A 15,906-nucleotide genomic window follows, 5' to 3' on the forward strand; every position below is an offset into this window, starting at 1 on the left:
AAAAAAAAAAAAAGAAAAGAAAAGAAAAATATCTGTTAAAAGAGTAAAAAGTGCTTATTCTTGATTGGCTCTGGAGGTTAAAAAAAAGGGGTTGTGTCACCCTTCTAGTTTTTTTTTTTCCCGCCATACACATCTAGTACTTTGATAAACACACAATTTTTTTTTCTGATCTTAGTCATATACAGTGAGCAAACAGACTATAAAATCCCTATCCAAATAATACTACAGATCTATTCACATGGTCTACAAAAAAGAAAACCAAAGCTGAAATTGGACAGGTTTCAAGGAACTAAGCTAACAGAAGGTTATGAAGGTTAGAATAAAGAGCTTAAATTTGATACGAGTAATAGTGAGTGACTTTGTAAAGAAAATAAAGCTAAGCATTTATAGAGAATTAAATCAACTGCTATAATCTGACAGAAGACAGTGGTCAGTTATCATGGCAAATTGTAGTACACAACAGATGTAGGTAATTAGGGTATGAAGTTGGAAGAACTGATGTTGAGCTTCCTCAACAAGGCAACTTGAACATTTTATAGAAATAATTACCATGGGAAGAAAGCAGCCCATCAACAGAAATATATCTCCATTTTATAAACTCTTCATTCTAACTTTATGAAAACTTACTCTTTTTCTCCTTCTCTAGAGTTTCCCTCTCTCTTCGCTTCACATAATGCCTTTCGTCCTGAATCCATCTCAGATCATTTGTAATGGCATCAATCTGAGGCTGAAGATTCTCGCAGTTTTCTGTGGTCTTCAGTTCGTTTTGTAAATCCTCTATCATTTTGCGGATATTACTTATTCTCCTCTGTCGGTCATGCTCTTCATTTTGCTTTACTGTTAAAGCCTGCTGAAGTTCTTCAATCTAATAAAACAAAAGCAGGTTAGTACTTGAGATTGTTCTGCTGATAAGACTTACACAGTAATATAGTTTTTAAAATGCAAACAATCTAACATAGGTGTTTTCCTCACTAAAAGGTGCCCTGTGAGAATTAGACTAGCACATTACCGGTTCTACCAGACTACCTGTATCTTTGTTTTACACATTCACAAATGTATCTCAAATACTTTAAGTGGTGCTCAGTATATAATTAGCACTCATTAAATATTTCCTGAATAAACAAAATACTTAAAAAGCCAAACAGATTTCTAAGTATGTATAGGAAGTAAGACCAAAATTAAAAGTCATGTGGCATATTTGATACAGTTTCCATAAATAATAAAGATTACAAGTCACTCTATTACAGGTTGAATATTCCTAATCCAAAATTCTCCAAAATCTGAAATTTTTTGAATGCTGACATGACACCACAAGTTACCCAGAACACATTATTTTTTCACTGTATTAGTTGTATGTCACTTTGTACTGTTAAGTATTTATGTGTAAGTATTTAAAAATGATTGTTTATGAGTAGCATATAAATTCAGAGTCAGGAATGATGGTGATGTCATCAACCACAGATCATCCACATGGGTGGCTGAGATATTGACACCTTTATTTCCTGACAGTTCAATATATACAAACTTTGTTTCATACACAAAATTATTAAAAACATCATTTAAAATTACCTTCAGACTATGTGTATAAGGTGTATATGAAACATAAATAAATTTTGTGTTTAGACTTCGTTCGTATTCTCAAGATATCTCATTATGTATATGCAAACATTCCAAACTCTGAAAATATCTGAAATCCAAACACTTCTGGTCCCAAGTATTTTGAATAAGAGATACTCCACCTGTAATTTGAAACAGAAATAAACTATTTTCTTCCAATGGAAATATTTTCTACCAATACTTCAGATTAATATTGTGAGATTTTAATTATCAATCTATATGCTTACATTTCTTGACTTATATTCAAGGTAAATCATGTTTTTAAAACCAGCTATTTTTATCAAAACCATGGTCTACCTAAGACAGAGTTAATATTTTCTTTAAGACACACACATATAAACAATATACACTTACACATCCAATTTATTTTTTACAATTAGAGTTTTGTATTAAAATAGATAAATTTAACATATCACATAATATGTTTATTAGCTGGCTTTATTTCCAAGTCAGATTTACTCCCTCTCCTTCCTCATCATAAAAGTTATAATGTATTCATTATGAAAAATACAGAGCCTTTTAACTAATAAAAATAACATAATCTTAATGTCCTTAAACTTTTACTTTTTTTTGAGACGAAGTCTTGCTCTATAGCCCAGGTTGGAGTGCAGTGGTGCGATTTTGGTTCACTGCAACCTGGGTTTAAATGATTCTTGTGTCTCAGCCTCCCGAGTAGCTGGGTCCACAGGCATATACCACCATGCCTGGCTAATTTTTGTATTATTAATAGAGCTGGGTTTTCACCATGTTGGCCAGGTTGGTCTCAAACTCCTGGCCTCAACTGATCTGACTGCCTCAGTAAACTATTACATTTTAATGCCTACCTATATCTCCTGTAGAATATATGTTCTTTTTACTAAATGACATCACTAAAAATACATTGAGAGCAGTTTCTCATTTTCCCTCATGTCCTGACAAAATGGGATTATAACATCTTGTGCATCATGTCCTGTGATAGGAATATCCCACAGTTTATCCCATCTTCTGTTGAAATGTGGATACTGATTTTTTCTTTCTAAAAATTCAGCTTTGGCAGTAACCAAGTGCACATATCCCCAAATCTTCTCTACTATAACCAAACATGTAGAAGCAAGAAAAATATATCTGAAAAAATGAAGATACGTGTCTGTCACCGAACATTAACAACGGGCCTAAAAGAAAGTAGATAATATGAAGTCCAAGGAATTCAGGAAAATAAATGGGCATATCACAGATGACAATGTAGAATTAAGAATCACTGAACACATGAGGATGTCCAAGTTCATGAAAAAGGGACAAGAAATTTAACAAACAGAACCTTTGCAATCCCAGCAAAATAGAGACCACCAAACTACTGAAAATCACTGGCCTATCATATAAAGTTTTATCAAGAGAAGGTCTTTGTCTGATACTGACCTGAAAAACTGAAAAGCAGCCCTATGATCCCTTACCTTTCAGTTAAGTTTTCTGAACACTAATTCATTTGTCATCTTCATCCAAGAAATTACCATGACTAATCCCATTAGTCCTACCATGACTAACACCCATGTTTAACTCAGGTAAAGTAGGTCTAAACCTCTTAGATCACCCACCTTCACTAGGATACTGTCCCCATACTGCTCTATATCTGCAATTTCTCTGAATGTTCCCTCTTCTTGTTCTAGTGGAAACGGCTATTTCTAGAAGACACTTGTTCTCCTTAGATCCCTCTCAAGTGGTGACCTTTTCCTGCCATAACCATTATTTCAGGACACAGAGGTGAGGAGGGTGTCCTCACTAATCCCCACTGTACTCTTTCCTCCTTTAATTGAGCCCCACTTTGGTTCCTCTAAAGACCATGGGATCAGACTTTGTCACCCGTTACCCTTGTTGCTCTGTTAACCAGCTCCCTGAAAATCCTCCCCAACCTCATTAATTCAGGGATGACTTTGACACCTGATTGTCTTCCTTCCTCCCTCCAACATTATGCCTGTCATCATGTGACTTCAATGTATCTATGGAAAATCAATCTAACTCTTTGGCCTCTGAATTCCCTTACTTCTTCAACTTCAATCATCTTTTCCTTACCCTTTCCTCAGCCATCTGCCTACTGAACAGAAAAAGGGGGCTGAGGAGGGTTATGTTCTAGATCATAAAGCTCCCCAAATCATACCACTTCTGGAAAACGTTTTTTCTATACTTCTGTTCTTTGGTCACCATTTCATTTTCTTCCATTTTACTTATTCTGGTATTCCTACTCTAACTATCCTTTGACCCCCACTAGGCTGTGCAATCCACTAACCCCACTACCTTTTCACAATCCCTTCATTTCTTAATCAGCTGGGATTCAACAATGCAGCACTATATAACCACTCTCTTGTGACGATCCCTTGACCTTCCTTCTTACGTCACACTGGCCAGGAAAAAGCCCAGTTCTAATTAAACCTATCTATGTACCTTGTAACTATCCATATCTAAGCAACTGAACTAATGAAAGAAACTCAAAAACTGGTCTCACTTTAAATCTATGGCCACAAAACTTAAACAGGCACTCAAAAACTACAACATAAACCTGTAACACTTTTTCAATAAACTTGTGCTCTCCTTCTGAGACAAGTTCATACCTTTTGCTCCTTCTTCAGTCCTTTATTGCTGCCTTCCCTCTACTTACTCAGCTAATGACTTCGCCTCATATTCCATTAATAGAATTTATAATTAGAGTACTGCCTCCTTCTCTTGATTTTAAATTTATCACCTTACCTACATCCTTACTCTGCTTTACCTTGTACAATGTAAGGGGAGTCCCAATAGCTACCTAAATCTCACTCCTCCAAGGCTACTCCAGAGCAGTGTTTCTCAAATTACACCATAATGTATAATTTCTAATGAAGGACCACGAAAAACAAAAATTCCAAGCCATCACAAGTCAACTTTTATTAATTACAATTAAATTACCCAAATTCTGGAAAATAGGTTGGCAATTCCTTAAAAAGCTGAATGCACACCTATGATATTCTACTCCTAGGAAATTATCCAAGAGAAATGAAAGCATATGCCCATATAAAAAGGGGTAGAAGAATACTTATGGCAACTCTACTGGTAGTAGCCCAAAACTAGAAACAATCTAAATGTCTAATACCAAATTAGTGAATAAACAAATTGTGTGATCTCAAGAAAAATGAAAATAAAAATACAATAAACTGAATGAAAATAAAAATATATCAAAATTTTTGGGGCACAGCTAATACAGTGATGACAGGAAAATGTATAACACTAAGTGCATACATAAAAAGAAAAGTATGTAATGAATAGTCTATGCTTCCACCTCAAGAATCTATAAAAAAAATGAGCAAATCTACAAGAAGAAGAAGAAATAGAATAATAAAGATAACAATGGACATCAAAGAAACTGGAAACAGAAAAATCAATAAAACAAACTGCTGCCTCTGAAAAAAATCAATAAAATTAGCAAACCTTTGGCAAAATTAACTAAAAAAAAGAGGAGGGAGGGATAAAAATTGCCAGTATCAGGAAAGAAATAGGGATATCACTACAGATTCTATACATATCAAAGGATAAGAGAATTTATACATACATGAATTTGACAACTTAGACAAGAGGACCAATTCCTCAAGAAACACAACTATAACAATTCACCTAATATGAAACAGATATTTGCCTAGTCCTATAGCTATTAATGAAGTTGAAAACATAATTTTAAAACTCCCTCCAAAAAGAAATCTCTAAGCCCAGAGAATTTCACTTGAGAATTATATAAAATGTTCAAAGTATGTAAACACCAATTCTATACAATCTCTTTTAGAAAGCAGAAGAGGAAGGATCACTTCCCAATTCATTTTATGAAACTAGTTATCCTAATACCAAAAGCAGGCAGAGAATACAAAAAGAAGACTATAAAACAGTATCACTCATAAACACAGGCACAAAAATCCTTTAACACAGAATCAGCAATATGTAAAAAGAATTATACACTTAGATACCACAACCAAGTGGGGTTTATTTTAGGGATACAAAACTGATTTGTTAGTCAAAAATCAGTCAATAAAATCCATCACTTATTAACAGCCATCAATAGATAAAGAAAAGCATTTGACAAAACTGAGTATATACTCATCATAAAAATTCTCAGAAACACAGAAATATGTATAAAAATAATCTAAATGTGACAGAGCATATATACATATTTTTAAAACCTGCTGCTATTACTGCATACTGAATAATGAAAAACTGAATGCTTTCCTCCTAAGATAAGGAATAAGGTGAGGATTTCAGTGTTCACCACTCTTATTCAACAGAGTGCTAAAGTTCTAGCCAACGCAACAAGGCAAGAAAATTAAATGCATGCAAATCAGAAAGGAAGAAATAAAGCTGTCCCTATTTGTAGCTGACATGACTGGCTATGTACAAAGTCCCAAAATATTTACCAAAGAAGAAAAAAGAAAAACTAAGTCAGAGGTATAAATCTAACAAAACACACAAAGGACTTGTTGTTAAAACTACATAATGCTGATGAAAGAAATAAAAAATCTAAATAAATAGAGACATACCATGTTCACAGATTAGAAGTCTCAACATAGTAAAGATTTCAATTCTTCCCAAATGTTTAATGAAATTCCTATTAAAATCCCAGCAACATTTTTCTATAGATATAGAGAAGATTTGATGTCATCAGAATGGTGAAGTAAGGAACTCCAGAAATCTCCTCAATAAAAGCAATGAGGACACTGAAAAAAATTGTCAAAATTAACTCTTTCAGAACTCTGGAATTTACCCAAATGCTTGTAACAATGTGGGAAGCTCTTATTAAAAAACAAAATGGCTGAATTTCAGTAAAAATAGCAAGCTTTGTAGAATTCTGAACTTGCTTCATTCCTACGCCCCTTGTTCCATTCATGTGGTATTCTTGAAAAGCAATAGCCAACAATCATAGTGAAAACCTGCAGTCTAGCAGTCACGGGAGAGATAGGAACAGGTTTGGAGCTCTTTTATTATGGCAAAAAAATGCAATTACTGTTGCGACAACCTAATAAATCCTCATTCTCAGAGAAACATCATTATCTGATCTAACTGGCAGTTTCCTGGGAAAACTTACTTGTATAAGGCTTGTCCGTATTTGACCTAACTCATAGCTCACCACTGCAAAACAGCCTTTTCCTTGGATGCATTTGTCAAAAACAATCAGAAACAACTGTTTAATATCACAGATGCCTAAAGCAGATTAATAGTTACAGCAAACAATAAGCTAACCAAAAATCTTAAAAGAAAAAACTTGGGAATGAGCTTCTCACCAGACCATATGAGGTTTTAGAAGCTCCAGTGGTTCTATAAAGTCATATGCATTAGTAGGACTGTGTGCATGCCCACGGCTGTGTATATGCTCCAGAAAGACCTAAGAAGATGCTATGTTCTCACCTTTGTTTCACTTTGATATGTGCAAATAGGAAGTAAAGATTGAGACAGAGTTAACCAAAGTTTTCAACAATCTTAGGAGCATTTATTCAAGAAAAATGATTGAATCTCAGTTAAGTGTGAATACTGCCTGGCTGAATGTTGAAGGCATGACTCAACGTACGTACAGAGATCCTCAACAAATACTGGGAAACATATGGGTTTCAGGCGTTTAAGGAACTATATATTCAGTCACTAGCTAACCACTAAAATAACCTAGCAGTGACTTCGGTAGCCACATGTGACCAAGGATACAGACTTTACAGAACTAGGAAAGTCACTAAGCAAACAAACACCGACAACATATTCAGTGAAACAGCAACAACATCAAGCCCTGGAGAAGGGAATGGGACTGACTTCCAGAGTATGTAACTTAAACTGGAGTATGTAACTTAAACTGTTCAGTTTCAACACAAACACATTGAAAGAAATAAGAAAGTATGGCCCATATTCAGGAAAAGAGCAGTCAATAGAAATGGACTTATAATACAAAGGGGCTTTAACCCTTTTCCCATTTGCCCTGAGAGAATCTGCTGGCAGTGCTTACAGCTGCAGTATTTACCTCAAGATAACTTTGACACAAAATATCTTGCTTTTATTATTTTCACATCATTCTAATATATTGACTTTGGAAACAAAAGACATCAATCATTCTATTTATAGCATTTGGGTTTTAGTAATATAGCATTTCTATGCATGATGTTAACATCATTCTAGAACAGTTATTGGCCAAAGGTTCACTGGATGAATCCAATTTTTCCGAAATAGATGATTCTAATGATTCAGAAGAGTATGTTAGTTCTGTTGAAAAATTACTCCAACAACAGTTTTTACATTTTATTTTCACATTGAAAACTGGTCAGATTTGCTTAAGCCTCAAAGAGTGTGTTTATGTAAAATTAAATGAGTGCAGGCAGTGAGCTGCACATACTTTTTTTCTAAACAGGAAAAACATTAAAACAGCTATTTTAAATATGTTCAATAAATTAAAAGAAACCATGTCAAAAAAACTAAAGGAAAGGAAGAGAATGATGTCTCACTGAATACAAAATATCAATAGAAGCATAGAAATTACAAAAAAAGAGCCAACTAGAAAAATCTAGAGTTGAAAAATGCAGAACTAAAATAAAAGATCAGAGACTCTTAACAGCAAATCCAAACAGGCAGAAGAAAGAATAAGTGTACTTGAAGATAGGTTGATTGAGATTGTCCAGCATGAGGAACAGAAAGAAAAAAACAATCAAGAAAAATAAACGGATGGCCAGGTGTGGTGGCACATGCCTGCAATCCCAGCAATTTGGGAGGCTGAGGAGGGTGGATTACCTGAGGTCAGGAGTTCCAGATCAGCCTTGCCAACATGGTGAAACCCCATCTCTACTACAAATAGAAAAAATTAGCTGGGTGTGGTGGTGGGTGCCTGTAATCCCAGCTATTCAGGAGGCTGAGGCGGGAGAATTGCTTGAACCCACAAGGCAGCGATTGCAGTAGGCCTGGCCAACTTGGTGAAATGCCATCTCTACTAAAAATTAAAAAAACATAGCCAGGTATGGCAGTGGGTGCCTGTAATCCTAGCTACTTGGGAGCCTGAGGCAGGAGAATCACTTGAACCCAAGAGGCAGAGGTTGCAGTGAGCCAAGATCACACCATTGCACTCCAGCCTGGGCAACAAGAGCGAAACTCCATCTCAGAGAAAAAAAATCCACAGTCTCTGGATTTGTGGGATACCATCAAGCATATCAAAATTTGTTTAGTCTCAAGAAAGAAAAGAAACAGGCAGAAAGAATACATGAAGAAATACTGACAAAAGACTTCCTAACTTTGATGAAAAACATTAATCTGCACATTTAAGAAGCTCAATGAATTCCAAACAGGATAAACTCAAGGAGATTTTCATCTAGAAATACTGAAAACCAAAGGCAAAGAGAAAACTTTAAAAGCAAGTAAAAGTGATTCATCATGTAACAGGATCCTCAATAAGATTAACAACTGACTCCTCATCAGAAACATGGAGGCCAGAGGGCAAATGAACGACATATTCAAAGTGCTGGAAAAAGAAAAACCCACAAAGAATTCTATATCCAGCAAAACTATCCTTCAAAACAAAACAAAAACTTAAGGTATTCTTAGATTAAAAAAAAAAAATTATCACTAGCAGACCTCCCCTACAAGAAATACTAAAAGGCATCTTTAAGGCTGAAATGAAGGGAACCTAGACAGTACTCTGAAACTATACAAAGAAATCAAGAACCAGTAAAGGTAATTACATAGGTAAATGTAAAATATAACAAATGTATTTTGTTGTTTATAACTCTTTTTTCTTACTATCCAATACAAAATAATGTTGTGATATAAATATACATATTTAGTCTTTGTCCTAGGTTCCCAGCACAGAGTTCAAAACCGCTGGAGTGTTCTGAGTGACAAGAATGTCTTTTATTATTTATAACAATCCCCTTTCTACAATATCTGGTTTTATGTTAATGAAGACAAAAAATCATGATCCAACTATCTACTGTTTATAAGAGACAGCTTTTAGATTCCAAGACACAAATAAGCTGAAAATAAAAAGATGGAACTCTATAAAGTCAAAAGAGAATTCTTTATTTCTCCTTCCCTAGCAAGCCAGAGGGAGTATAATGCAACAGCAACACATCAAACAAACCAACTAAACATATTACTAAATCTAAACACAGGCTGATTATCCTTTATCCAAAATGCTTGGGAACAGAAGTGTTTTGGATTTCAAATTTTTAAGACATTTGAATATCTGCATTATACTATACATTATCCTGCATTAGGAAGGTTCAGCTTCCCTAATCCAGAAATCCAAAATGCTCTAAAGTGCATTTGCTTTGAGCATCATGTCAACACACAAAACAGTTTTGGGTTTTGGAACATTTTAGATTTCATATTAGAGATACTCAACATGTAAATAATGACAGTTAAAAAAAAAACATTTTAAGTAACCACAAGTCAAATTTCTGATGATACTGACATGGGAGTAAAGGAAAAGAAAACAGAAGCTTGCCAGTATTTTTTTTAATTAAGTGGGAGAATAAAGATACTGATAAACTCTTTTATGAGAAATGTGCCACTGAAAATTTTAAGATAATTACTAGAATAGGACTAAATATAACTTTCAACCTATAGAATAAAAAACAGAATGAGAAAACCTTGGTTAACAGCAACAGAAAATAGAAAGAGGAGGAGGAATCAAGTAAAAAGTATAATAGTAGAAAACAAAACAGTAAATGTGAACTGCTTAAACTTCATCCATTTAAACTCCTTTATTTCACATCGGATTGGAAAAGATTTTAAACAAAAATATGGCACAGAAATAAAAAAATAAGAAAGCTTTAAAATCTAGGAAGAAAAAACTGATATAATTACAAGGAAAAATAGACAAATCTATACTCATAAAAGCAGATATTGACATCTTAAAAATAACTAAATTGGGCCAGGTTCTGTGGCTCACACTTGTTAATTCTAGCACTTTGGGAGGCCAAGGCAGGTGAATCACTTGAGGTCAGGTGTTTGAGACCAGCCTGGTCAATATGGTAAAACCCAGTCTCTATTAAAAATACAAAAACTAGCCAGACGTGGTGATGCACACCTGAGGTCCCAGCTACTTGGGAGATGAGGCAGAGGAATCACTTCAACCCGGGAGGCAAAAGTGGCAGTGAGCTGAGACTGTGCCACTGCGCTCCAGCCTGGGAGACAGAGCAAGACTCCATCTTAAAACAGTAACAACAACAAAAACTAAATCAAGTAATCAAGTAGGTTAACAAAAAAGTAGAATATTTTAGTAATATAATTATGTACAATTATAGTAAGCATGTTCTAATGTATGTATGTATGTATGTTTATATATATCTCCATATCTGAAGACAGAATGTACATTCTTTTCAAATACATGAAGAATAGGTACAAAAATCAAACATACAATAAAAGCAAAAAAGTCGCAAAAAATTATTTATAAAAGTCATAAAGCCACATTTATTGATCATAAAGCAGTGTAAGTAGAACCTGACATTTTTTCAAAAGCCTAAAAAATTCCACATTCACAGAAATTAAAACAATAAGAACTGCTAGGTAACCTCAAATGAATGAAAACATTTAAATAAGAATTATATCTTAAACTGAAAAAAGAGCCTACTTATCTACACATATGAGATATAGCCAAAAGATACCCAGAAAAAAATTTATATCCTATGATTCATTTATTAAAAATTAGGAAAGGTTAAAAACAAAAGAAACACACTTTTTACAATTCAAGAATGTTAAAAAAAAATTCTCAAAGCAAAAAAAAAAAATGATTTAAGAAAGTTGAAGAAATTAAATAGCCAAAAAAAAAAAAATAAAGTTGAGTTAAAAAAGATTAGTTGAAAGACTTACAAAAGTGACAAGCCCTGGCAAATATGATAAGGGGAAAAAATGGATACACAAATATCAGTGATAGGAAGAGAAGAAATATAAATGACAGAAACTGACCTGACAAGTATTAAATTACTTACCAGGCCTGCATAAGCCTGAAAACAAAACCAGTAAGAATAGAATAAAAAATAAAATCATAGGTCAATCTCACAAAGTTCAAAAAAATCCTAAATACAAAATTTTCTGGTTGAATATGGCAATATATTAAAACATTAAGTAAAATTTATGACAAGAATTCAAAGGAAGTTCAACATGAGGCAATCTACCAACCTTGTATTCGGGTCTGGGGATATAGGATGAGTTTTTATGTCTTTTTCTGCCTAACCTTAATAAAATAATAGAAATGTAGTAAAAAAGGTACCATCCCATGAGGACAAAAGACAGAGAAAAGAGATCAGTAAATGGAAAGTTTAATAAATACTTTGAAGATGAATAAACAAATAACTAGTTTAGCAGTTTATTATAGGAACCATAGTGTAAAGAATGAGTGAAAAAGAAAGGGATGTGAAAAACTGATTATTCCCTCTAAAAAATAAAAACAAATAAAAAACACAGAGATTCTTAGGACTAGGAAATGCCAAGTACAAAGGACATCACATAGAATGCAATTATTCCTACCCTCCTTATCCCAATCCCCTCTTACCCCAACATACACAACCCTAAGCATATTAACACTGACAACAAATCTTCTGTGAACATTTTGGTTCTTTGGAGAAATTAAATGAGATGCCTGGGACTTAAAATTAAGGGATAGAAAAAGGGGTGAGGCTAAAAACTAGGAGATTAACATAATGCTTCAACCACTAGAAATGCATGAAGTTACATGTCTATCTCCAAGGCAGGTAATTTCAAAATTTAGTCTCAGAAGGATCCTGGAGAATAGAAACACACATATATTTGGGCACAGCAAAAACAGCCCACTTTCTTACCTAATCATCCTAACATAATTTTGCCATTAGACCCCACTTATGCACATAAAATTTGTAGTCAGCCTTTTAATGCCGTACTCTTAACCATAAAGAAACAACCAAAGATGCCCGGATAAACAAGGAAAAACTCCAGGAAGAAAGCAAGAAACCAAAATGAGAAAAGAAAAAAAATCTACTAAGAAAAAAAAGATATTACAAGGTAACAAAAAACTTCAAAAACTTTTAGTTTATATTCTCAGATTAAGAAGCTCCATACATCAAAAACAGGGTATTACAAATTAAAAGATTTTTTCTTTAGCAATAAACTACCTGCAGTAAGCTAAGTTTCACAACGTTAACTATTTTCATTTCTAGAAATTAGAGCTATAAACCAAGATTACATTAAAACAGACTAAAACTCAACAATAAAAATATAATAAAGATGAAAAGTTTCAGTCAGGGGCAGTGGCTCATGCCTGTAATTCCAGCACTTTGGGAAGCCCAGGCAGGTGGATAGCTTGAGCTCAGGAGTTCAAGGCAAGGCGGGGCAACACAGCAAAAACCCATCTCTACAAAAATTCAAAAAAGCTGGGTGTGGTGGCATGCACTGTGGTCCCAGCTACTCAGAAGGCTGAGGTGGGAGGAGCCTGCAAGGTGGAGGCTGCAGTGAGCCAAGATCACGCCACTGTACTCCAACTTGGGTTAACAGAATAAGACCCCATGTCAGAAAAAAAAAAAGAAAAGAAAAGCTCCATAGTTTAAGCATACTTTGTCTTATTAATTTCAATCATGCATAAAGGTATATAGTTTTCTATATAAATGTCATCACTCATTTTTCAAAATGAAAGATCTCTGTGTTTAAAAAAATAAGGATATATCCCTTAGAGTTTAATTTTTGCTAATAAGGTAACTAAATCTATCATTATCCTATTAAAAAACTACAGTCACTCAGCTACGAAGTTAAGGCATAGCTATTAGTCTACTAGCAGTTTTTGGAAATTTTTCCCAATTGTCCTCTAACTACTATACTTCCAAATCTTACTCTCCCTCAAATTAAGAAACAGAGAGAGCAGAGGATCTTGGCTGTTCTCCAACAAGAATCTGTCCCATAATCCAGATTTAAAAACAAAAGTTAGAGCAAATTTTGATGTAATAAAAATTTTAGTATGAAATCTTACATGTTTATCTTTCCTTTCTATAACATCTTGCTTCTGTTTGCATTTTGAGATGCCTCCTTGATGTCCGTTGCCTGTAAAATTAAACCAGAGGGGGAGGGGATAGTTAGTTAAAAACTCATGCAAGCAAGTTATATGGCCCTGCCCATTCAAATACTTAGCTAACCCACAATTTATTTCAAACAAAATCCACAATTATCAACAAAATACCAAGTTATTTGCAAATCGATGAAGTTAATCCTACTGATATTAATAAACAGTTGCAGTACTATGCATGCATGCATGTTTTTCTCTTTACATTTACTTTCCTGTCTTATTTTATCTGATCCTGAAAACAACCCTACAGGATAATCAGGACAAATATTACTAACTGATAGGGCTCGAAAGAGGCCAACTAACCTGTATATATAGCTAAAAAATGGTAACTAATATCCAAAATCAGGTCTTACTTCAAATATAGAGTTCTCTCTAACATACCAAGTATGTTACCTCCTTGATGTTTTTCATTAACACATAAAACACATACATGACATATTATGGACATTTATTACACATCATTAACACCTACAATATGTAACACCTACAATATAATATATAATTCAAACAATAGAGAACAAGGCTGTACAAAAAAGAATTAACATTACAAGCTAAGACTACTATTCCTAGAAAGTCTTGTTTGCAAGGTTGGTCCTTGGCTGTTATCTGGAAACTTGGATTTTGGGAGTATTTCTACCATTTCCTAACTGATAAGAGTGGCTCACTGTGCATGTCTGTACAAACAATTTGGCTGATGTGGAACATGTGCTTTCCTTCTTGGATTCTGGAAGTTTAGTATGTGCTGCTAGAATGCCTAGTTGCCCAAAGCCTATAAAACTCGGGTTCTGAGTCTGTAATGCACTTCCCTGCAGAAAGGACTTTAAAAGTGTTGTCGCAATTTGATGACAGTGGAATTATGCACATTCTGTGTGACTTCTCTAGGTGAGGACCCTTGGAAGCTTGTGCCTGGTTCCTTCTGGACTTTGTCCCCAGGGCATTTTCCCTTTACTGACTGTTTTATATCCTTTCACTGTAATAAATCTTAGCTGTGAGCCTTTCTAGCAAATCACCAAACCCATGGTAGATCTCTGATGTCAAGAGACAACAGTTTCTTCCCAGAGGGGAAAACTAATTGTCTGATGCTAGTAATACTGATGTATGTATGCTTAAATCATACATACTAATCATGTAAGATAAAGGTTACTATTACTGTCCTCACCTGACTGAGGAGGAGAGTAAAGCTCAGAGAGACTAAATGATTTGCTCAAGGTCAGACAGCTGAGCTAGGATTTAAAATATAGGTCTGTGTGACTCAAAAGCCTATGCCCCGTCCATAACACTTTACCATCTGCCTGGAATTAAAAACGAAAAACAAAAAAAAAAAACAACTACAGGTGCTGGAAAAAGTTTTCAGCTGGAACAGAACGAGCAGAAGAAGAACAGCATGAATACTGAACAAAATCAACCACTGCGTTCCTGTTGTGAGACTATGGGTGCTAATAACCACTTTTACTATAGACTGACATAAGTACCACTTCAGAATCCAGGATCACTTCTTTAGGAAAATAATTCTAAAATTTCAAGCCATGTAGATTTTCACATAAACAAATTTAAGGCTCATGGATGTCTGACAATGCCGTAATAGCTGGGCTTCTGTTATAAACAGACAAAACAAAGGGTTTTAAATGTTTCTTTAATTAAGAAATTTGAAATTTATTATGTACATTTTTTCTATCACAAAAGTAATTTTGTAGTAATAGAAGATTCAAGAACCAAAAAAGCAATTACAAATCCACAACTTAACTGCAACCAATCTTCATTAACATAACAATGACTGCCACCTATTAGTTCTATATTCTTGAGGAAGTCATGTTATCACTGGAATTCAGTATCTTTAACAATGAGAGGATAATGTCTAGATAATATCTACAATCCCTTCTTCCCCTAATATTGAAAATGACCAATGGCAACTCTATCAGAATCAGATCTAATCAAGTCCTAAAATCTTTATCTGATCTTGATAACTGCTTAATCTTCTGGACTTGAGTGCAATAATTTTAACTCACTTTAACCTGTATTAGAATTAAGACAGAGTGGAGCTTTTCTGACATGATAGTAGCAAAGTCAAAACTGTTGATTCACTTCCTCTGTTATAAAGTTTTCTTTATATTCCTAAATATGGCCTTTCTCACTCAGTAAGCATTGGTCAACACGTACCATCTAGTTCAAGAAATCATTTTTCTGAGTTTCAGGTGCCTAAAAAGATAAAGTACAAGCACATCTCGAAATCAAAGAGCTTCTTTTTTACA

The 15,906-nt window shown here is 34.3% G+C and overlaps 1 pseudogene across 1 annotated transcript in view; it reads right to left on the minus strand.

The window, feature by feature from the left end:
- Positions 1-15,906, minus strand: part of LOC100408827 (structural maintenance of chromosomes protein 5-like) — a 63,925-nt pseudogene that overhangs the window by 36,396 nt on the left and 11,623 nt on the right. The window contains exons 6-7 of the transcript XR_013524879.1: positions 13,565-13,635; positions 628-865 (exon numbers count right to left, since the gene is read on the minus strand). The product of XR_013524879.1 is annotated as a structural maintenance of chromosomes protein 5-like (transcript). The remainder of the gene's footprint in view (positions 1-627; positions 866-13,564; positions 13,636-15,906) is intronic.

The sequence above is a fragment of the Callithrix jacchus genome, chromosome 1 (genome assembly GCF_049354715.1).
Source record: "Callithrix jacchus isolate 240 chromosome 1, calJac240_pri, whole genome shotgun sequence".
Classification (NCBI taxonomy): domain Eukaryota; kingdom Metazoa; phylum Chordata; class Mammalia; order Primates; family Cebidae; genus Callithrix; species Callithrix jacchus.